We start from the raw sequence: 23,353 nt of genomic DNA on the forward strand, positions 1-23,353 counted from the left end.
GAGATTAAAGAACAAAGAATGACAAGGGCTGCAATTAGACGAATGAGACAAGAACAAGAACAACAGAAAGCTGCAATCATATCTCAAGAATTTACTTATAGTGAAGCAGTGGGAGGAGCGAAACTGAAGAAACAGGTGCAGGTGATTCTGCAAGAGGCGCTTTGAAAGCTTCAGGTTGCAAAAGATGGCAACAAAGTTTCTAACCTGGAATGTTAATGGATTAAATTCCCCGCACAAGAGAAAGAAAGTTTTTCAGTATTTGAAACAATTTAAAAATGATGTTATTTGTTTACAAGAAACGCATATTCATGCAGCTGATCAAAAATATCTGATAAACTCTAGATTGGGTGTACAGATTAGTGTGTCTGCTCCAGATAAGAAAAATGGAATAGTTATTTATGTGAAGAAGAATTTAACAGCTAATTTAATTGAAACAGATACACAAGGAAGATATATTATAATTGAACTTTTAATAGAAGGCAAGTAAATTCTTTTGGTTGGATTATATGCTTCTAATCAACAGCAAGGAGAATTTTATAAACTTTTACACAGTAAGATAATTCAGTGGGATTATAAATCGTGTATTTTGATGGGAGTTTGGAATGGAGTCCTGGACACACAGAAAGACAAAAAAGATCTTTTTAAAAGCATACCAAATCATGCTAGATTGCCTAAATCTTTTTTTGAGATGAAAGATGACTTGGAATTGAGAGATGTTTGGAGAGAAAGAAATTTGGAAGAAAAAGATTTTACCTTTTTTTCTGATACATGTAGACATCAATCCTTTTCCAGGATTTACTTTGTATTAACTACCAATGATTTTTTTTTTCTAGGATCAAGATTAAGATATGTCCAAGAACTTTATCAGATCATAGTCCAGTATGGTTGGAATTGGAAAAAGAGAGTGGAGAGAGGAGGTCGTGGAGATTGAATGAAAATCTGTTTAGATATCAAGAAAATGTGGATGAATGTAAAAAACAGTTGAAAGAATTTCTTAATACAAATATGTATAAGGTTACTTCTATTGAAATGGTTTGGGATGCAAGTAAAGCTTATATGAGAGGAATGTTAATATATTTGAATAATAAATATAGGCGTAAATTGGAATATAAGTGAAAAGAGTTAGAGGAGGAAATTAAGAGGAAAGAGAAGGGTCTAATTTTGAATCCATCTGATAAGAAGATCAAAGAAGCAATTACTTTGTTAAGAGGTCAGTTTAATATGTTGATGGCACATCAAGTGGCAACCAACCTACAGTATGTTAAACATAATACTTTTTGTAATGCTAATAAGCCGGGTAGGTGGTTAGCTTATTTGTTAAGGAAGAAACAAAGGTCACATAACATAGATAGAATAGTACATAAGGGAAAAGAGGTGTTTCAGCAAAATCTTATGAAAAAGGCTTTTGTTGAATTCTACTCTAAGTTATATGTTAGGGATAAGATTCAAGGTATAGATATAGATAGATATTTACAAGAAGTGAATATCCCTGTTCTTACACAAGAGCAAAGGGAAGGGATGAATCAACTGATAAATGCTGAAGAAATTAGTTTAGCAATTAAACAATTAAAGGTGGGGAAAGCACCAGGAACAGATGGCTTGACTGCCGTTTATTATAAAGATCTACAGTTAGAAATGGTGGAACCTTTAAAAGAATTATTTAGAACAATTTGAAGTGCCTCCATTGTGGAAAACAGCTTTTATATCACTGATTCCGAAGGAAGATCAAGATCTTTCCCAAACCAAAAATTATAGGGCAATATTGCTCTTAAATACTGATTACAAGATATTTGCAAAAAATTTAGCAAATAGATTAATGAAAGTAATGCAGCAAATGATTCATAGTGACCAAACAGGATTTATAAGTGGTAGACAAATGAAAAATAATGTGAGACATATTGTAGATGTATTGGAATTTTTGGAAAGAAATAACCAAGTCTCTGCAGTGCTGATTTTTTTGGATGCTGAAAAAGCTTTTGATCAATTGGACTGGCAATTTTTATTTAAGGTACTGGACAAAATGGAGTTTGGGGATAACTAATCTATTAGGGCAAAATATCAGAAGCAAACAGCTCAAATAATAATTAATGGTAGTTTGATAGAAGCATGTAACATTGAAAAGGGGACAAGACAGGGGTGTCCGTTGTCACCTTTGTTGTTTGTTTTAACATTGGAAATATTATTGATTAAGATAAGAGACTCAAGATAAGCGCCCCGGAGCTATGGAATCAGTTACCGGTTGAGCTCCGGATGGCGCCCGATCTTCGCTCCTTTCGTCGCGATCTAAAGACATTCTTATTCGAACAAGCCGGCCTGGCCTGATGGGGGATTGGTGGGGTTTTTTTTATTGTTATTTTAATATTTGTATTTACTGTTTTTAGTGGGCATATATTTAATTCTTTTTTAACTTTTGTAACTTTGTATTTTTATTCTTGCCCTGTTCACCGCCCTGAGTCCTTCGGGAGAAGGGCGGTATATAAATATTATTAAATAAATAAATAAATAAATAAATAAATAAATAAAATTAAGGAAATTAAAATAAGAGTTCAAAATTATAGATTGAGAGTGTTTGCGGATGACTTGGTTATTACTTTAAGTCAACCGACCTACTCAGTTGTAGATTTGATGGAGATAATATTGTTATATGGAAAAGTTTCTGGATTTAAGATAAATACGCAAAAAACTAAAATATTGTCTAAAAATATGACTACAGAACAAAAGGTTGTTTTAGAGGAACTAACTGGATTTGAAATAGTTAAAAAGACTAAATATTGGGGGGTATATCTTTCAGCTTCAAATGTGAAATTATATAAAAATAATTATGAATTGTTATGGTTAAAAATACAAAAAGAGTTAGATAGGAAATGAACCAGGAGAATATTACCCGGTACTTTTTTTAAAATGGCAGAAAAATTAAATATTCAAGATAGTTGGAGGGAGAGAAATCTGAATGAAAAGCAATTTACATATTACTCAGGGCGTCATCAATCATGGTCTAGAATTGATGTGGTCTGAACAATGAAAGAATTAAATTCAGATACTGATGACATAGTAATACACATTAATACTTGGGCAGACCATAATCCCATTATAATTAAATGGAAAGAACAGAAGACAACAACAAGGAGGTGGATTGTAAAAAAGGCAATCCTAAACCAAACAGCTCCAGCCATCTCTTGCTCAGGCTTGTGCGGTGCTGCCACCAGTTCAGCTCATTCCCCTCCCCTGCTACCACTTTTCTAGGATGGTTCCGTACCACCTGCCAGGTGCCAATGTACCACAGGTGGTACCCGTACCTCTGGTTGAAAAGCCCTGCTCTAGCTAAAGGATATAGCAATACCAATAGCACTTAGACTTATATACCACTTCATAGTGCTCTATAGCCCTCTCTAAGCAGTGTACAGCGTCAACATATTGCCCCCAACTATCTGGGTTCTCATTTTACTGACCTCAGAAGAATGGAAGGATAAGTCAACCTTGAGCTGGTGAGGATCAAACTCCTAGCAGTCAGCTGAATTAGCCTGCAATACTTCATTCTAATCACCATACTACCATAGTTCCTGGTTATATGTGACAATCAATATGTGTGAAATTCTGTGTTCCATAAGATATTTAAAATTGCACAATATTTGAATAAGCAGAATTGTTACATTTCAAAATGCATCATACTGATGCATTGGTTGGATTGAAACTTATATAAAAGTGAGCCACAGACATAATTGTAGATGTATGTGTAGATAAAGACATAGAGAAAAGTGCTAACAATACAAGAAAAGGAAAAATTGAAGGAGAAGATGATGAGAAAAGCAATGCATAGGAAGAACAATGCATGAAGAACTATGGACTACTTTTGCTATGGATGAAAGAAAATGCTCCTGTCTCTCTATCTTGGATAAGCTTACATAGGAATTTGTGTTCACTATCTATGGTAGACAGTAAAGGAGCATACCTCCTCACTTGACATATGCAGATATCTGTGATTCAAAAATTTTCTGTTATTTAGCTTGTATTGCCCACCTTCTCTGAAAAATGAAATGACTAAGGCTTGCGAGACCCAAAGTAATTCCACTGGAAAATGAACCAACCAACAACCAACCAACCAACCAACCAATTTCTGTGCAAAGTATCAGGTGTTTCATATGGCTTTCAATCTGATCAGGAGGAAGTGAGAACTAGCAATCTTCTCTAAATACAGTAGATTGAATACATGGGGAAAATGCTTCACTAGCTTTCCACCATCCCTCACAAAATGAAGGAACAGGCTTATGAAAACCTCGTCTGAAGATGGAACAGAAGTAATTAAGATATGCACATAATGTTTGTAGAAAATCAGAATATAATAATAATAATAATAATAATAATAATAATAATAATAATAATAATAATAATAATAATAATAATAATAATAATAATAATAATAATAATAATAATTGAAGGACTCAGGGTGGTGAACAGGGCAATAAATACTAAAATACAAAGATACAAAAATTAAGAAAAGATTAAACATAATGCCCAATACAATACAACAATAAATACAATACATTAAAAGCAATAATAAAACCCAAACCCATCAGACCAGGCCGGCTTGTTCAAACAAGTAGGTCTTTAGATCACGTCGGAAGGAGCGAAGGTCGGGCACCATCCGGAGCTCAACCGGTAAGCGGTTCCACAAATCCGGCGCACCCACAGAGAAGGCCCTCCCCCTGGGGGCCACCAGATGGCATTCTCTGACCGGTGTCACCCTGAGGAGGCCCTCTCTGTGGGAGCGCACTGGGCGGAGGGAAGTTGATGCCGACCGCAGGTGCTCCCTAAGGTACTCCGGACCCATGCCATGTAGGGCTTTAAAGGTCATTACCAGCACCTTGAATCTCACCCGGAAGACAACTGGAAGCCAATGCAGCTCACGGAGCAAAGGTGTAACATGGGAGTATCGGGAGACTCCCAACACGACTCTCGCGGCTGCATTCTGCACCAGTTGGAGCCTCCGAGTGGTCCTCAAGGGCAGCCCCATGTAGAGAGTGTTGCAGTAGTCTAACCGAGAGGTCACGAGCGCATGAGTGACTGTACGCAAGGCATCCTGGTCTAGATAGGGCTGCAATATGACCTCCTCAAGCTTTTGATAATGATGTTTGTGATTCATAAAATCTAGTCTTAATAAAAGTTGTCTCCCAAAGATTCCTTCATCATTACAAGTAACAGCGCTCAGATATTTACTTATTTATTTTATTTATATGCCTACCAGCCTGCCATGGAACATTGAGCAGCTGGTGAGATAAAAATATCAAACAACATATAAGGCATACATAAACACATACAGTATAACACAATAAAAATAATTCACATAACATAAATAGCAAATACTAATATGCAATATCCAACCAATGCATGAGGGAAAACTAGATCTTAGGACCTTTCTAAAGACCAGTAAGGCCATCCAGATCTTGGGTGGGATACTCTTCCACAGAGCAAATACATCTATAGAGGAGGTTTCTCAGAACACAAAAGATCCACTGCTTAATAAACAATTCTAGGGCATGCCAATCCTATTGGATCTTAAATATATTGATTTTGTGTTATTAAAGGCTTCATAGCCTTTTGATTGCATCCAGAAGCCCAAGAGTATTTAATGCAACTTTAGCAATAGCAGTATAATAGCAGCTATAGTTTCTGAATGGTCTTTCAGGACAGATCTATGTAGAGTGCATTGGTGTAAGTCTTGCTTTGTGCACCAACCGTGAAGCAGCAAGCTTGCTTTCAGCCTTCATCTTTAAAAAAACCAAAAAACCAAAACAAAACACCTGGTTGTATCAAAAATGACAGATGTGACTGGATGTACTTTATCCATTATCCTGCTAGTTAGCCTGATGAAAATTCAGTGATGATTGTCCAGGGGACAATGAAATACCCAGGGGACAGATATGATCAGTAACTCCAATAGACATCTATAAGTGTGCTGCTCCACTCACTCACACACAGAGACATGTAACTGTGATTTAGTGAATTTATTAATATTCCCCAGCAATGTCCTTCACCAACAAATCAGAACTGTCCCAATTAAGTCCAGTCACAAGCAAACCAATGTTAGTCCACAGAACAATGGCAAAGAGTCTACAAAGCACTTGAAAGTTTCTCAAACAAAATAAATCCACCAGGAAAAGATAAATCCACAACACAAGAAAGTTCACAAGTCAAGAAAAGTTCAGAATTTCCAAGGCACGGTTCAAGTCAAGGAAACAGCTAGGAAACAAACATGATGTTCCCAACATACCTCCCTCTGTCTGCTGTGCTAAATAGCCAGTTTCTGGTGCAGCCCATCAAGAAAGACAATGCTTTCTCCTCTCAAGTAGTCTGGCTGACTGCCTTTTATCTGCCCTATATGTTCTTGGATCAGGTGCAGAAAGCAGTTCCTCCTCCTCACTTGCCATCTGCAACTGCATACCTTCCCCAGCTAGAGCCTCAGTCAAATCCCTTCCAGACTCCTGTTCAGAGCCATCAATTAAATTAGCTCCTGACCTGCCTAGAACTGGTTCATCTTTTCCCAAGCTGACATCTAGAGAGAATCATTCGGAGGAGTCATCACAATAAGCTATATTTAAAATTAATGAGATTTCAGATGGTTTTCACCAATTACATTTGAAGACTTAAGAAGCTACCCCCTGTGGGAAAGCAGTAACCCATCTCTTTGGGTAAAGGAATTCATGTAAAATGGAGGAAATAATATGTTGAGGCACAAGAAAGGTATGTCACTTTCAACTGTCTTGATACATCTGGTTAGTGGTACAATAACTGATTTTGAGAACATGTGCACCACAATCACTGTTTTTTTTTGAAGCACATTTCTGATAATTGCACAAATTGTATAATACAAAAGCTACCACAGCTTCTTCTGATAGTACTAATGTCACAGGCAAAGAAATTGCAAGACCATTGTAGAAATTGCTTGTCTTTATTCTACCACCTGGCTAGGTATATAAGAGGGGCTAATAGCCCTTTGTCTCCAGTCATGTGTTAACTTCAATAAAGGTCTATTATGCTGAGCCCTGTTGTCCAGAGTCATCCATGCAGTCCAGAACCCACTACACAATAGTGGTGATGAAGGTGGGATGCTGCTTCATGCAGATCTGAAGTCACTTGGAAAGGAGGAAAGGCAAATCTTTCCCGTGAAACCTTCCAAGCGAAGCAGTATCCATGGACTGGGTGCACCATGGCAAGGTTCGGACACACCAGCGAATTCCGTTTTAACATCAATGAACCCGAGTGGTGGGAAGCACACCTGGGATGGATCAAAGGGTTCCTGCTGATCAACAAGATCAAGGAAGACTGGATGAAAGCAGCAGCCCTGCTGTGCCTCAGTGGCCAGGATGTGTACGATGTGGCCGTCGGATTGTGTGCACCGATGTCCGTTACATCCGTCCCATATGATGAACTCAAGGATAAGCTAGCTGAACATTTCATGCTGTCGAGGGCTCCAATTTTTTGGTGTTTCCAATTTTCCCAGCGAATCCAGCTCCCAGGCGAGACAACATCACACTACATTGTGGCTCTGAGACAGGCTGCCCATTTGTGTAAGTTCCCTGATCTCGAAGATAGAATTCTAGACCAGGTGGTGTTCGGGCTTAGAGACCATCAGTGCCGACAAAAAATCCTCACAAAACTGCTGATGAATCTGCGAGAAGTCCTAGACTAGGTAATGGCTCACGAGGCAGTCAATGGTGCCAGCAAGCCCACACACCATCCTGGAAGCAGCCCAGCAGGGACAATACATCATGAATGTGCCATGAACAGCAGATATGGAGAAACAGATGGAGAGGCAGAGATAGATGTGGTCCAGCAAAGGCCTGGGAAACAGCCAACATGGCGGGACAATGACAGAAGCCATCAGAAATACACATCAGTCAGCAAAAGCACCGCTTGCAGCTGCAGCTGCAGAGAACCAAGAGCAACCAACTACGCCAGCCAAAAATGTGCCAGCTGTGGAGGAAACCATCCGAGAGCAACCTGCAGATTCAGATCTGCGAAATGTCACTCATGCAGCAAGACGGGGCACATCACAGCCGTCTGTCGGAACTGCAACTGGGACAGCCTGAATGAATTACAAGCCATGGCATCAGCACTCGAAGGTACTGGGTCCCCACAGTGCATATCAATGAAACCTGGGGGGAGCAGGCAGACCGTGTCCCATACGAAGATTCACCAGTTGCTCAAGCCCAAAATTACGATACAGGTCCATCTGCAAGGGGTACCTTGCACGATGGAGCTTGACTCTGGTTCCGCAGTCTCAATAATTTCATATGAGACATTTAAAGGAATTTGCGACCAGACCAAGCGGAGAATTTCTTTAAAGCCCACCACTTTGCTGCTGTCTGACTTTCAGCAATCCCCCATTAAAATCAAGGGAAAGGCCACCATGATTGTGGGGTTCAAGGAATTCCAGGGTCCTTTGGACATCCTGGTGATCGACGGGTGGAAGACCAGTCTAGTGGGGCAGGACTGGTTCGATGCCCTGGGCATTTGGTTGGGGGGAGTACATAACATCCAACCCAAATGTCTCGAATCCGTCTGCAAAATGTTTGCAGATGTATTCAATGACAAGCTGGGTAAATACACGGGCTCCCCCATTAAATTTAAGCTAAACACAGGGGTCTTACCTATTCGTATCAAGCCCCTGAGAGTCCCATTCACTCTCAAGCAAAAGATTGAGAGCAAATTGGATAAGTTGGTAGAACAAGGGGTGTTAGAGCCCGTGGAAGGGGGAGAATGGGAGACCCCTATAGTGACCCCACTTAAGGCTAATGGAGAAGTAAGAATTTGTGCAGATTATAAGGCCACGGTAAACCGGGCCTTGAATCCGCAAGCTTACCCGGTCCCGATGCTCCAGCATGTCCTCTCTGCAATACAGGGTGGCGCCATCTTTGCAAAGCTTGATCTTGTGCAGGTGTACCAGCAGCTCACAGTTTCCAAGGAAACAACTGATGCTCAGACAATAGTGACACATAGGGGGGCTTTCAGAGTTAACCGTTTGCAGTTTGGCATCTCTGTTGCTCCAGGGATTTTTCAAGAAGTGATGGAGAGGATGCTGAAAGGCATACCTGGTGTATGTCCTTATTTCGATGATGTTCTTATTGCTGGAGAATCTGAAGAGATCTTGGCTGACAGGTTGCAGGTTGTTTTAAGCAGGTTTCGCTCTGCTGGGCTCAAACTTAAAAAAAAAGTAAGTGCAGTATTGGAGTGGCATCCACTGAATTTTTAGGGTTCAGGATTGATGCCAAAAGAATTCATCGTACTGATTCCAAGGTAAAAGCAATCAAATTGGCTCCAACCCCAAATAATAAGGCTGAATTGCAAGCTTTCCTGGGGTTACTTTATCATGCATTTTTTATCATGCATTTTTGCCCCACAAAGCAGCAATTGCAGAGCCTTTACACAGATTATTAGATAAGAAAACCCCATGGAATTGGACCAAGGTTCATGAACAGAGTTTTAGAAACCTCAAACAACTATTATCCAGTGACTCAACCATCACACAGTTTATAGAAAACAAGCCCATCTGCATCACGTGTGATGCATCCCCTTATGGAGTGGGCACTGTATTAAGTCACATAGAGGGAAACAGGGAGCAAAGGTCTATTGCATATTACTCCCGAACACTGTTAAAGTAAGAAAGGAATTATGCACAAATTGACAAGGAAGCCTTGGCAATTGTGACAGGAGTCAAGAAATTTCACAACTACCTGTATGGCAGGGAGTTCAGCATTTTTACTGACCACAAACCATGATTGGGGCTGTTCACAACTGACAAACAAACACCACAAATTCTATCCCCAAGGATGCTAAGGCGGTCCATATTCCTATCTGCATACAGTTGCAAACTGGTCTACAAACCAGGCAGGGACATGGGCCACGTTGATGCATTAAGCAGATTACCGCTAAGGATCACTGAACCTGACCCAGCACCTGCAGAGCAGATCCTAGCCATCCAAGATCTACCGGATTGCCCCCTCCAGGTGAAGGAGATTGCTGCTGGCACCACAGCAGATAAGGTACTGTGCAGGGTCCTAATGTGGGTAGTATCTCGGTGGCAGGAAAAGAGTCTGGGTCCAGAGTTTCAGGCATATTTTGTGAGAAGGTATGAGTTGTCTTCTCACAAAGGATGCCTTTTGTGGGGTAGCAGTCATTATCTCAGAGAAGCTTCGTGAGAGGGTGTTGCAGTCACTTCACAAGGATCACCCCGGCATAGTCAGGATGAAGGCACTAGCTAGGAGTTACTTATGGTGGCCTGGTCTCAATAAGGCCATAGAGGAGCAAGTAGCAGGGTGCTACATATGTCAAAGGTCGAGGCCAGAACAGCCGGAGCCCCCTACACACAAATGGGAAGCGACACACACCCCATTGTCCAGGGTGCATATTGATTATGCAGGGCCTTTCCAGGGACATCTGTTTTTGGTGGTGGTTGACAGTCACTCTAAATGGCTGGAAATAGTTCCATTTTCTAGCATGACCACTGCAAAGACTGTTCAGGTGTTCTGGGGACTATTTGCCACTCATGGGTTGCCTGATGTGTTGGCCTCTGACAATGGCCCACAATTCACATCTGCTGATTTCCAAGCATTCACCAAGGCCAACTTGATTAGGCACGTCATATCCGCGCCTTTCCACCCATCGTCTAACGGTCTTGCAGAACGAATGGTGAGAACGACTAAGGACGCATTGAGGCGCATCATCAGTGGAGACTGGCACCAAAGGTTGGCTCAATTCCTTCTGGCACAACACACCACACCATGCACAGCAACTGGCAAGAGTCCTGCAGAGCTACGTTGGGGTCGTTGCCTAATTACCAAGTTGGACAGATTACACCCCGACAGAGTGGCTGCCCAGTTGGATCAACCCCAACCTGACACCACTAGAGAACTTCACATTGCAGAAAAGGTTTGGGCCCGGAACTATGGGTCAGGCCATGCCTGGATTCAGGGGGTGGTGGTTGACAAAACGGGGCCCATATCATACATTGTAGAGGTGGAGGAAGACCGCCAGGTCAGAAGACACATAGACCAATTGAGGAAGCAGAGCCCCGAAAAACTACAAGCTTCGGAGTCAGATCAACCTGTTCTGAACCAGCCCTCTTCTCGCACCCCTAATCAAAAGAAGAGTCTGGAAAGCGTCCAAGGCTAAAAGGCTTCTGCCAAGATTTAATTACGCAGTTAACAAAAACACAAGAGCTTGTCTTCTCAAGCGGAAAAGGTTGCTTTCAGCAACCAGCCCCTCCCCAAACACTTCTTTTATAGAGAGCTCAGGGCGTGGTCTCCCTGTGCCTCCTCCCGAGGAGTCCCATAGTCTTTCTTTGTTTGTCCCTGCTCGTCTGCCTCCTGCGTCGGGCGTCCTTGAACAGGGCCAGCTGTGGGTCATCATCCTCCGCACTCTCGGGCTCACACAGCTGAGAAGAGGTCCCTGGCTGAGGGCTCTGCAAAGCCTCCAAATCATCATCATCAGCCGGTTCGTTTCCCTCCTCCCCCACATCTGAGTCCTCCGATACATCGGAGCCGGCTGTCGGACCCACAGGCTGGCCCTGAGTCACAACACAACCTGCATCTTCGGAGTTGGGGGAAGGGGATAACCTATCTGACACCAGACAGTTACCCAGTAACATTGGCTGGGCCAAGGAACATCAGGCCAGGGAACCCAATGACATTGGGGTGGATTGGGCTTGGAATCAGGACTCAGATGCAGACCTGGGCGACATGGACACAGAGCAAACCCTGAAATGGCCAGCCAGAACCCATAGGCCACCGGAATACCTCAAAGATTTTGTGAGGTTTTGAGGGAGTGGTCATGACACTTTTTAAATAACCGGATTCACACATTTGGATGTTCTCATCATGTCTTTTTTTATTGGTTATTTGTTAGTGTTTCAGTATGGGGGAAGGGGTGTTATATATATAGGGGATATTTCCACAGTAGTGAGCCAGTAACACCACCAGGTGGCATGGTACCCTGTCCGGATTGGCAGGGTAGTCATTGGCAGGAAATCCAGATAAGGGGATTGGTCCCAGGTATACCTGGCTAGGTATATAAGAGGGGCTAATAGCCCTTTGTCTCCAGTCATGTGTTAACTTCAATAAAGGTCTATTATGCTGAGCCCTGTTGTCCGGAGTCATCCATGCGGTCCAGAACCCACTACACAATAAATGTAATCATATTTTTTTAAAATTATTGAGACTGAGTCATTTTGTGTGTGTGTGTGCAAAAAAGGGGCCGGAACGCCGTTCTGAGCGTTCTATGGGGAAAAAAGCCCTGGTTGTGCAGATGCAAGTTACATGTAAAAAGATTACAAGAACCTTATCAATTAACCTAATCAGTTAGTAGTAACCGTGATACAGATCTTGGAGTCCTAGTGGACAATCATTTAATATGAGTCAGGAGCGTGCTGCAGCTGCCAAAAAAGGCAACACAGTACTAGGCTGCATTAAACAGGGATAGAATCAAGATCACATGAAGTGTTAATACCACTTTATAAAACCCTAGTAAGACCACACCTTGAATACTGCATCCAGTTTTGGTCACCATGATGGAAAAAAGGTGCTGAGATTCTAGAAAGAGTACGGAGAAGACCAACAAAGATGACCAAGGGACTGGAAGCTAAAACATATAAGGAATGGTTGCTGGAATTGGGTATGTCTAGTTTAATGAAGAGAAGGATGAGGGGGAACATGATAGCAGTATTCCAATATCTCAGGGATTGCCACAAAGAAGAGAGACTCAAGCTATCTTCAGAATAAAAAGCAATGGATGGAAGCTAATCAAAGAGAGAAGCAGCCTAGAACTAAGGAGAAATTTCCTGACAGTTAGAACAATTAATCAGTGGAACAACCTTCCTCCAGAAGTGGTGAATGCTCCAACACTGGAAGTTTTTAAGAAGAGACTGGACAACCATTTGTCTGAAATAGTATAGGATTTCCTTCCTGAGCAGGGGGTTGGACTAGAACAGGGCTTTTTAACCTTTTCACCCATTGAACCACTACTAGGATATGGCAATATCTGAGTACCACCATTCGCCTAGCAAGGTGTCAAAACTTTATGACCAAAAAAAAAAAGAAAGAAAAGAAAAGAAAAAAGTGATGAAGTACAGGTAGTTCTCGACTTACAGCAGTTCACTTAGTAACTGTTTGAAGTTACAATGGCACTGAAAAAAATGACTTATGACCATTTTTCACACTTATGACTGTTGCAGCATCCCCAGAGTTTTGTGATTTACATTCAGATGCTTGGCAACTGATTCATATTTATGATGGTCACAGTGTCCCAGGATCACGTGAAGTGAGCAAAACCTGCTGCAACCACCCAGCACACGGGGGAAGGGGGAAATAAAAACCAAACAGCCCCCCACTGCCAATTCTCGACAGAAATGTTCACAACAATAAAAACCTCACACAGGAGGAAGAGTACAAGTTGGCGAGTGTGTTGCTCAGCTGGTGGCTTCAGGGAGAAGGGCGGCAGCTTCAGCCCCCTCAAATACTGCCCTCTCACAAAAGCAGGATGAAAACTGCAAAATCTCGGGCAGTGATGAGAGAGACGGTGGCTTCAGTTCAACGGTTTATTTAGCTCAGCCCGGACAACGTGAACAGTACAACGAGCCTTTATATAGGCAACGGTCAAACTTGTCAACAAATCAGGGACGGGTGTTTTCCCGCCAAGGGGTCATGCCCAATGATAAGCTGGCAGCTTTTGACATTCCCCTAGTGATAGCGCATGCGCCACTGAGCCGGGGAAACCCGTCAGCTGGCTGGCGCTTCAGCTGGGAACCCATGTAACCTTTGCCGGCGTTCTGACAGCTAGCGGCTGTCAGTCGGCTGGTGGTTCTGCGCCTGTGTGGCTTTTGACAGCTCGCGGCTGGTGCTACGCACGCGCAGCCTTTGACAGCTGTCAGTGTCAACGGCGGGGTGCGCATGTGTGTTGGGATCGGCGGCCTTATGACAGCTGTCAGTGCGGCCACGTGGAGCGGCCTTTGACAGCTGTCATTTCTGCGAGGAATATAGTACACCCCTTCCCCCCCCCTTGATAGAACAGTGGAACAGGAACATGTTAACTATAACTGTTTGTTTGTCGGCGTGCTTCCGGCCCACTCGAAGTCCATAAGGTATGCAGGGGGTCGTCGGGTCCTTTTGGAGCGGTGGAGAGGTGGTTCTTCGTCGCCTGATGTTTATGGTGTAGGAGAGGGGTCCGGTTTGTTCTAGGACAACTCCCTGGGTCCATTTATCCCTTCCCCCATAGTTCCAGGCCCAGCTTCCTCGGCTGCTGGTCTGTCTGGGTGCAGCCTGTCGAGCCTTGTTACCAGCCTGTGACCCCAGCCTGTGACCCCAGCAGAGTTCAGTGGGGGATTTTCCGGTGGTAGATACGGGTGTAGTGTGGTGGGCGAGGAGAAAACGGGTGAGTTGGCGGTGCCAGTCTCCCGAGATGAGTCTTTGGAGGGAGTCCTTGGTGGTCCTCACCATGACCTCTGCAAGGCCATTGGTCGATGGGTGGAAGGGGGCCGACGCGGCGTGTCTAATACAATTGTTCATCGTGAAGATCTGAAATTCACGGGAGGTAAATTGAGGCCCGTTGTCAGTGATTATCACGTCGGGGAGACCATGTGTTGCGAAAAACCCCTTTAGAGCCTGAATGGTGGCACCTGTTGTGGTGCTAGAAACCGGGAGAACCTCCAACCACTTAGAGAAACTGTCTACGATAATGAGAAAGACTTGTCCCTGGAAGGGGCCAGCGAAGTCGATGTGGATGCGGGACCAGGGATTTTTCGTAGTTTCCCATTTATGAATAGGGGCATGGGGAAGCACTGGTCTGGTTTGCTGGCATAGGTAACAGCCAGCTACATGTGCTTCAATGTCCTTGTCAATTGATGGCCACCAAACGTAGCTACGTGCTAAGGGTTTCATTTTTATGATGCCAGGGTGTCCATCGTGCAAGGTTTGTAGGACCCTGGGTCTGTGACATGGTGGCACTATTACCCTGCAGCCCCATAGTATGCAGCCTAAATGGGTGGTAAGTTCGTGACGTTTTACGAAATAAGGTTGGAAGGTAGGGCCAGGGCTTATAGACTGCCAGCCTGACGATACCCATGCTAGAATTCTACTGAGTATCGGGTCCCTGCCAGTGGCGGACGTGATGTCCTTAGCTGTCACCGGGCATTCTGAGAGTTCCTGAATGGCTAGGATGTGACCTGCTGGGGCTGGGGCTGGGTCTATTTGGGGCAGGGGCAGTCTGCTGAGGCCGTCTGCATTGCACATCTCTTTGCCCGGTTTGTGGATCAATTGGTAGGAGTATGCAGAGAGGAAAGTCGTGCATCGCAGCATTCGAGGGGACAATATTTGGGGAGTTTGGCGGTCCCACGTGAACAGCCCAAGGAGAGGCTTGTGGTCCGTGAATATGGTAAAGTGCCTGCCATAGAGATAATCGTGGAATTTTTTAATTCCAGCTACTATGGCCAGTGCCTCTTTATCTATTTGGGCATAGTTGCGTTCTGCCTTTGAGAGGGTCCTTGAGTAATATGCTACGGGGGCTTGTGTTCCGTCTTTAAATGTATGGCTTAGGACCGCTCCGATTCCATATGGGGATGCATCGCAAGCGATGCATAGGGGTTTGTCCTCATTATACTGAGAAATGGTGGTATTGCTTGACAGTAATTGTTTAAGTTTTGTGAAACTGTCATTGTGAGCAGCGGTCCACTGCCACGATGCTCCCTTGTCCAGCAATCTATGGAGGGGTTCTGCAATCATTGCCTTTCTGGGCAGGAAGGCATGATAGAAGTTCAAGAGCCCCAGGAATGCCTGGAGCTCTGTTTTATTTTTGGGTGTGGGGGCGGCCCTGATGGCTTGGATTTTTGAATTTGTAGGGTGAATGCCTTTGCAGTCTATCCTATATCCCAAAAATTCAGTAGAGGGGACCCCGATGGAGCATTTTTCCCGTTTTAGCTTTAATCCTGCTCCCCGGAACGTATTCAGAACTTCGTGCAGCCTGGCTGCCAACATACTTTCGGAATCTCCTGCGATGAGCACGTCATCGAAGTATGGGCATACTCTGGGAATTCCTTTTAATGTTCATTCCATGACCTCCTGGAACATACCAGGCGCCACAGAGATTCCAAATTGGAGGCGGTTTACTCTGAACGCCCCTCGATGGGTGACTATAGTTTGGGCATCTGCTGTCTCTCTGCTGACAGGGAGCTGCAGGAATGCGTGCGCTAGGTCTAATTTTGCGAAAATGGAGCCTGAACCAATTTCTGACAGGACGTCCCTGACACCGGGGACAGGATACATGTGGGGGTTCAGTGCACGGTTGAGGGTGGCCTTATAATCCACGCAGATCCTCACGTCCCCGTTTGGTTGGACAGGCGTCACTATGGGGGTCTCCCAAGTTCCGCTGTCTGTGGGTTCTAGGACTCCCAGGGCGACTAGACGATCCAATTCTCTATCAATTTTTTGCTTTAAAGCGAAGGGGACTCTTCTGGCCTTAATTCTGATTGGCCCAACCTCTGGTTTGAGTTTAAGGTCGATGGGCGGACCGGTATATCTGCCTAAGGTTCCGTCGAAAACATCTGCAAAGATTTTGCAGACGCCCTCTAATGACTGGGGTTGAATGCGGTTTGTCCCCTCTAGGCGGATGTCTAGTGCTTCAAACCAGTCCAGGCCGATGAGGCTGGTCTGGGGGTGCTTGGTTATCTGGGCTAAAAGGTTCCCTTTGAATTTCTTGAATTCAATTTTTAGATTAGCCTGTCCTTTTAGAGCTATAGGAGCGCCCTGGAAATCTGCTAGCAGGACTTTGGACGGTTGCAAAGGAATGCGGCGTTTGCTTCTAGATGCTATTTTTTGGAGCGTGTCCCATGATAGGATGGAGACGGAAGACCCTGAGTCAACCTCCATCTCACAAGGGACCCCCTGAATTATGACCCAGGCCTTGACCTTAGCACATATGAGGTGCGTGGCAGTGGGTTTGGTTTGGGAAAGTACGGACCCTACAGACTCTTGGGGATGGCGGGGAGACTTGGTCCTACCTGAGGGGATCTCGTCAAGCTCGTGGAGGGTCTCCCGGTTTTGACTGCGGCATGCAGAGCGGATGTGGCCGGTCTTCCCAGAACCATGGCACTTCGCGTTCCTGAATTGGCAGGTGGCTCTTGTGTGGCCCCTGCCGCAGCTTGCGCACCTGGCCTTGTTGCCTACAGGGGGGTTTTTTGTGCTGGGACCCACTGATTTGTTTTGTCCGTGGTTTCCTTCACGTCCGGTGGCCATCCGATTGAATCGGGAGATGATCGCGTCTACTCCTGAGCCAGTCTCTGGGGGTCCATGGTCTGCTTCCCAGGCTTGATGGACCGAGGCACTGGGGTTGTCGCTGAACACCAGGGGGTCTTCGCGGTGGCTGTCCTCATAGGCCATGATCTCAAGTGTAAGCTCTGCGAGGTCCATTGTGGGCCTTGCCACAAGTTTCCTCTGGAGGCGTTCGTTCTGGAGGCCGGCGATGACCTGGTCCCTGATGCGGTCCTCCAGGTCCGGGAAATGGCATTTTCGGGTGGTGTGCCAGACCCCAGCGATGAACGCGGTGGAAGGTTCACCCAGTTGCTGGCGTCGGCGGGCAAAGTGGAGTCGCCAGTACAGCTCTGATCGCCTGGGCATGAAATGTTTGCTGAGGCGATCCGTCAGCTCAGCGTATGGCACTGTGGCGACCAGGTCCGGGCTGCAGAGTTCCACGGCGATATCATACATGGCCGGCCCACTGAGGCATAGGGGCGTGGCGGCCTTGTGGCGGTCCTCGGTGATTTTATTCACGATGAGGTACCCCTCGACCTAGCCTCAATGCGACTCCCAGCCTTCAGGGTGGCAGACGTCGAACTCTCTAATATGCCCGAGATTTGCCATGTTGGATCAGCGGTATTGTGGCGCGTAGAAGGTTGTCCTGCCCTCAGCCAGTGACTTAGCCAGTGACTTCAGCGGTATCGGGCAGCCGGGACGGGGTTCCTTCTTGGCCGTGACTTCAGCTCAATTGTACCGCGATCCCATCCTCGTCGCCAGGTGCAAAATCTCAGGCAGTGATGAGAGAGACGGTGGCTTCAGTTCAATGGTTTATTTAGCTCAGCCCGGACAACGTGAACAGTACAACGAGCCTTTATATAGGCAACGGTCAAACGTGTCAACAAATCAGGGACGGGTGTTTTCCCACCGAGGGGTCATCCCAATGATCAGCTGGCAGCTTTTGACATTCCCCTAGTGATAGCGCATGCGCCGCTGAGCCGGGGAAACCCATCAGCTGGCTGGCGCTTCAGCTGGGAACCCATGTAACCTTTGCCGGAGTTCTGACAGCTAGCGGCTGTCAGTCGGCTGGTGGTTCTGCACCTGCGTGGCTTTTCACAGCTCGCGGCTGCTGCTACGCACGCGCAGCCTTTGACAGCTGTCAGTGTCAACGGCGGGGTGCGCGTGCGTGTTGGGATCGGCAGCCTTATGACAGTTGTCAGTGCGGCCACGTGGAGCGGCCTTTGACAGCTGTCATTTCTGCGAGGAATATAGTACAAAAACTCCAAAAAATGACCAGGAAAAAAGTTTAAAACAGAAGAGTCTCTCCTCTGAACAAGAAAAAAAAATTACATCTGTATCCGGCTCTTGGGGGTGCAGTGGGGGATTTTTATTTTTTGCCTCATTTTGCTCTTTTAAAAAGACTACCCCCCCATCACCAGAAGCCACACACCACCATCATTCGCCTGCTTTGCCCCCCACAGAACCAAATCCCTTCTTTTCCTTCTTTGAAACAAATAACACCACCCCAATCCTCCCATTCCTCCCTTCTGAATTACAATGAAAGAAAGCCAATTTTTCTTTTTATTTTGTGGTCTTTAAATATTTAAACTGCTAGACAGGGGTGTCAAACTCAATTTCATTGAGGGCCACATCAGCATTGCTTTTGCCCTTAGGGGGCCGGGTGGGTATGGCCTGGGTGGGAGTGGCCTACTGGGTGGGCATGGCCAGCTCTACATCATTCGCATCAAGGGTGCCTATGGGGGCCTGGGCAGGAGTGGGACAGATCTGAGGGTCTCTGGCAGAAGGAGGGTCTCTGGGCCAGGGCCAAGGCAGTGGGGGCTGTTCCCTCACTGTTTTCAGGATGGCTTCGCAGGCCACATGAAACCACTTCGCGGTCCAGATCTGGCCCCCGGGCCTTGTGTTTGACATGTCTGTGCTAGAAAGAAATGGGGAAGCAAGCCATTGGGAGACACTCTTCTGTTTTAAACTTTTTCCTTTGTCATTTTTTTAGAGTTTTCATCCTGCTTTCATGAGATGGCAGCATTTTTGGGGGGGGGTAAAGCTGCCTCATTTCCTCCCCCCCAAGCCACAGCTAAGCAAGACACCTGCCTGCCTGCCCATTGTTGTGAGCATTTCTGTTTGGTTTCTATTCCCCCCCCCCCATGTGCTGGGTGGTTGCAGCAGGTTTTGCTCACTTCACATGACCCTGGGACACTGTGACCATCATAAAGATGAATCAGTTGCCAAACATCTGATTGGTGATTCTTCAGGGCTCAGCAGAAGCACCAGGATCAGCACTGAGCTCCAGCTGGAGCCTGGTGCTGATCCTGGTATTTCCACTGAGTCCTGCCAGCCCTGAAGAAGCGCTGATCAGCTGGAAAGCGGCGCTGATCCTGGTGCTTCCGCTGAGCCCTGACAGCCCCAAAGAATTGCCAATCATCTAGAAAGGAGCACTGATCCTAGTGCTTCCATTGAGCCCTGACAGCCCTGCAGCTCCAGCCGTCTCTCGCTCAGGCTTGTGCAGTGCTGTCAGTTCAGCTCATTCCCCTCCTCTGCTACCACTTTTCTAGGATGGTCACATACCACCTGCCAGGTGCCAATATACCACAGGTGGTATGCATACCACTGGTTGAAAAGCCCTGGACTAGAAGACCTCCAAGTTTCCTTCCAACTTTTTATTATTATTATTATTATTATTATTATTATTATTATTATTATTATTATTATTATCATCATCATCATCATCATTATCATTATTATCATCATTGTTATCATCATCATCAATGGTTTTTTAAAATGCATGGTTTGTTGAGATCACTTAAAACCTTCTGATGTAAATACAACAATCTCTTACTCAAATGCACATATAATAAAATTTATTTTTTCCACTAATGGCTTCTCCAAGATCTGTAACATGGTTAGTTAAAATGCTTTAGTACCACTCTGTCTTTTCTTGAATCCTGATGTCACATTTGTATCCATTAATTCTTTTGCACAAAACTTTTTTGCACAAATTGTAACATGTTTGTCTTCCATAGAAACCAAAAGAACCTTGCTGGAGATGATGAATATACCTCATTGGAGCATGTGGAGTTTAATTATTGCAGCCTATGATGTTAATGTAAATGAAGAAAGAGGCAAATATACATCCAGGTTTCTTGCAGGCTTTGGTCCACGTATTAGCATTATTGTTCTATCTTGTCACTTGTAAGCATGCTTCACATTGGATGATTGTATGTATGTATGTATGTATGTATGTATGTATGTATGTATGGTCAATACCACTCAATGCCTGAGAAAATGGGGCTGCACAAAGAAATAGAGCCTGATAAACCTGATAAGGTATATTTTGCTTGATACAAGATTACTGGGGGGAAATTATTGTTTGATACAATATTATTTGGGGAAAATTATTTTTGGGGTAGAAGCTCCTGACATAGCAATTATTTTGCAAATTAGTTTACCAACAAAATATGAAAATAAAACCCCACATAACAACAAATCCAATTTGTTATACCTAAAATTATTCAGATGCAAAATATATACATATATCCCTAAAGAAAAAAAATGAATAAATTAGATTGCAGATTAGATTGAATTATAGCTAGGAATAATAATAGACTACCATGTAGCAACAAAAGGCTTTGGTTAGGACTTAAAATAAACATATCCAGAATTGTTCAATGTAATCAAAAAGAAGACATCCCCAGATGAGTTGAAGCCTAATTTTACTAGTAGCATCTAGATTTATTGCAGGCATTCAAAAGGAGGCAGTGAATAATAATAATAATAATAATAATAATAATAATAATAATAATAATAATAATAATAATAATAATAATAATAATAATAATAATAATAATAATAATAATAATAATAATAATAATAATAATAATAATAATAATATAGTCTTACAGATTCCAAAAATCTGAAATAGCATCTGATTCAGAAGTGGCTGCAGTCACAGTCAGACCCAGAAATAGAATTAAGGAGATCTCAAAGTTCTAACACATAAATCCTATCTATATGTTGCACAGCTAGTGTAAGAGATGTGTCTGTTCCCAACTGACTGAAAAAATATGGAGACTGCCAGCAGCTGCAACTCAAAAAGAGGGAAACTGCATGGGATGACATTGAATCCTTGCAGAAAAACAACTTATAAATTCTGAGAGCACTATCAAAACTGGAGACTGTCTAGCTCCCAAATTGTGTGGTTTACCATGTGAACACAATGACCCCCCCCCCAAAAAAAAGCAAATGGAAATCTATAGTCCCATACTATAGATTTTTGTCCCATACTATAGACTTTTGCTACTAACTGGTATCCAGTTAGTAGCAAAAGTCTATCCACAAAACTATGGTAAAGACTGTTGTGTAGCCAGTTCTTGCAGGCATTGAGCGAGATGGAAGGTTCAAAACAGCAACATACTTTATTGAAGGTCAAACAGAACAGAAGTGACAAGGGAGCTGCTGCGCAGCTATTTATACAGTTGGCCAATAGGCAGCGACCAATAGGTTTGAAGCATAGATTTCCTGCCCAAAGACCTACTTAGCTGGCTGGAGACAACTAGCACTTAGAAATTGAATGCAAACAATTAGCAAGCAGTGCAACAAAAGCAAACACTTACAACATATACAAAGGCCAATACATTACACCCCTTCCCCCTGGAACACATAATTATTTGGTTACAAAATCTTGAAGATATTTGGGGGCTCTTCAAGCTCATTCAGAGCATCGAGGGGTTGCCGGAATCTCCTGGTCTAGTGGTCCATCTGCTATGCTTGGTAGACCCGGGCTCTGTGGTTTGGTGGAGTCAAAAAAACTCGAGTCTCTTTGGCTGGCCTGTCCCGGTCAGCCTAGCCCAAGGTCTAACAGTGCCACTAAATCGGCATGGCTGCTGCTGGCTGTTGGATGACTGCCCAGCCCCTGCGGTCTGGTTGGGGGAAGCACTTTTATGGCCCCGTCTCTGTTCTCTGTCACACAAAATGTTTTGGAGCATCCAAACTGCTCTGCTGAAGTGTGAGGTTGTAGGCTCCCAGTCTGCTCCCTTTGGAAGTCCTGAACCAACGACTGTTCTGCTAGTCACCGGCACAACTGATCCACCTCATAGGAGAGTGGTCCTGACACTTTAACAACTTTTGCTGGTACCCACAACTGCCCTTGCCTGTAGTTCCAAGTGCAAACCTGGTCCTCCACCTGTAAATCCCTAGGTGCCTTCAGGCATGCCATGTTGGAGGTTACTCTATCTGGGTGCAGTCTGTCCAGTTTTGTTATTAGTCTCTTGTCCCAGTGCAGCTCTGCAGGGCTCTTGCCAGTAGCCATACAAGGCGTTCTATGCTGGCATAACAAGAAGTCGGCCAGCCTGTGGTGCCAGTCCCCTGTAGTAATGTGTTTGAGGGACTCTTTGGTTGTGCAAACCATCCATTCTCCTTGCCCATTTGACGATGGGAGAAAGGGAGCCAAGTGGCATGCCTAATGAGATTAGCCCTGAGGAAGGCCTGGAATTCTGATGCGGTGAACTGGACTCTGTTGTCGGAGACTAAGATGTCCAGAAGCCCATGCATTGCAAACAGTGACCACAACACCTGGGTGGTCCTTGCAGTAGTCATATTGGGAATTGTCACCACCTCCAACCATTTAGAGTGGCTATCGATCACTATTAAAAACAATTGTCCCTGAAAGAGCCAGGCAAAATCTACGTGGATCCGTGACCACGGTGTGTGTGTTTCCTCCCATCGGTGGACAGGGACCTGCGGCATCTCTGGTCTGGACTGTTGACATGTGTAACACCCATGTACTTGGGCCTCAATAGCTTTATCTAACCCTGGCCACCAGAGGTAGCTCCTCACCAGTGCCTTCATCCAGATGATGCCAGGATGGCCTTTGTGCAGAGACTGGAGAACTCTGGGCCTGAGTAAACTGGGGACTACGACCCCACTGCCCCAAAGGATGCACCCCTTGTGAGCCAAAAGCTCATTTTTTCGACTGAAAAAACTCTGGAACTTGGGCCCCCACTATTTTCCAGCCACCCTGTGTGAATCCAAGCCAACACACTATTTAGGATTTTGTCGGCTGCCAT

The sequence above is a fragment of the Vipera berus genome (genome assembly GCF_964194415.1).
Source record: "Vipera berus genome assembly, chromosome: Z".
Taxonomy (NCBI): Eukaryota; Metazoa; Chordata; class Lepidosauria; order Squamata; family Viperidae; genus Vipera; species Vipera berus.